This window comes from Anoplophora glabripennis, unplaced genomic scaffold (genome assembly GCF_000390285.2).
Source record: "Anoplophora glabripennis isolate ALB-LARVAE unplaced genomic scaffold, Agla_2.0 scaffold1675, whole genome shotgun sequence".
Classification (NCBI taxonomy): domain Eukaryota; kingdom Metazoa; phylum Arthropoda; class Insecta; order Coleoptera; family Cerambycidae; genus Anoplophora; species Anoplophora glabripennis.
Window position 1 is genome coordinate 7,116 of NW_019417753.1, and position 1,899 is coordinate 9,014.

Sequence of the window (1,899 nt, forward strand, 5' to 3'; positions counted from 1 at the left end):
AATTCCCTAAAAAGTATTGTTTTTTAACCCCATTTTTGTGATTTTTTCGATTTTTACCATAATAATCATGATTCATTCGATTTGTAACCAGTCATGTATTGTAAAAAATTTAATTACAAACATTTTTTTCCTCTTCCATTTTCGCCTAAAATCAACTCTTAAAAAGATACATAATTAAATAGGAAGAAAAATATGACATTTTTCCAATTTTTTTGACATATTGTGCCGCCAAAAGTTAAGCCCAAGTTTTTTCTTATGCGCATAGAAAAATTTTCATTTCTAGTGATATTTGAAAGCCAAAAATCTCCGTCGATATACGATTCACCCAAATATGGCTTTTTGAAACAGATACCGTCTGGACTATTTTCCATCGTGGCAGCCCAAACTTTTAGGTATTAATGTTGAAAATGGGACTCCTTTTTCGCCCTAGGATTTTCTTCAGCCCACCGATGTTCATTATGAATATTAAACACTCGAGTGAAAGTCGCTTGGTCCGTAAAAAAGATAGATCGTAGAATATTCGGATTTTCATGTTGTCTTTCTTCCAGCAATTGACAAAAATCTGTTTGGAGCTCGTAATCATTTGGTAGTAGCTCTTGCACTTTTGTATAATGATATGGGTGTAACAGTTGCTCTTTTAAAATTTCCCAAGTACCACACACGGACACATTTGCTCTGTTTGATAATTTTCTGATACTTACTGAGGGCTTCTGAAATACCATATCTAAGTAATATATTTTTCTTTTTTCAGCAATCCTTATAGTTCTTGGTCCTTCCGAATTTAACTTTTTTTGGCTTAAACGGGTCTGTCTCCCGGCATCGCCTTTCAACGGCTAAAAATGTATTTCTATTTGGTAATCTGCGACCAGGAAATTTTTCTGAATATCACCTTATAGCAGCACAACTGTTCCCTAAACATTCGCATAAAGTCAGCAACATATCGGTATATTCCGAGTTTGAATAATTATTACCGTTATTCATACCGTAGCAAGTAGAAATTTCTTATTACACGAATTAAAATAAATATTTGTTCTGATAATGCACAAAACACGTTCATTTGACACATTTGACATAAGCCTACTTGAAATAAAAAACAATTTGGGACTACTACTTGAATTTAGCGTACTATATCTGTTCTTTTCTCGAAAACGGAAAAATTTTTTAGCACTTCTTAACATAGTACATTTTTGTTTAGAATAACATTTGTCATAACAGCAAGTGACAAAAGGGACAAAAAGATTATCTTAAAAAAAGTTACGATCTAAAATGTTCCCGCGGAGTACTGCACTGAACGTCATATATGTTATAGCCAAAAATTAATAACTCCAGAGCATTTAGCATCCCTAGGAAGCCCACATAACAAAATTTCAGTTTATTCGGTCGAATTTTGTGGAAGATAGGACCGAAACTAGATGCTAAAAAATTATCCTTGTATCTTGAAAACGGAAAAAGATGAGAGACGTCCATGGTTCATAGGAACAAATTGTAATATTTTTTTTAATGCTATCAGGCCCTGAATTTATGCTAGTGTTTTTTAGAACACCCTGTATAATTGTGCACAATTGTATTTATTAATTTCTCAAGCATCTTGCAAGTTTGAAAAATGTTACCGTTATTAATAGGAAAAATGTCGCTTAGCTTTCCCGCAATTTGAAAAAAATGTTTGCTTGGCGGCCTAAAAACAGCCCTATCAGGAAAACATAATTTGAATGATTTATATGCTTTGGAACTTATTATGTAAAATCAATTACAACGTTTGTACAACTGGAAATGTGAGTTTATTTATTATCGCACATGCGATTATAAAATGCATTACTTGCACGAATTACTCACCTTATTTTTATTTCAAGAATTTATTACCTATTGAATTGTTCTCTTCATATCAACACTGCACCGAGA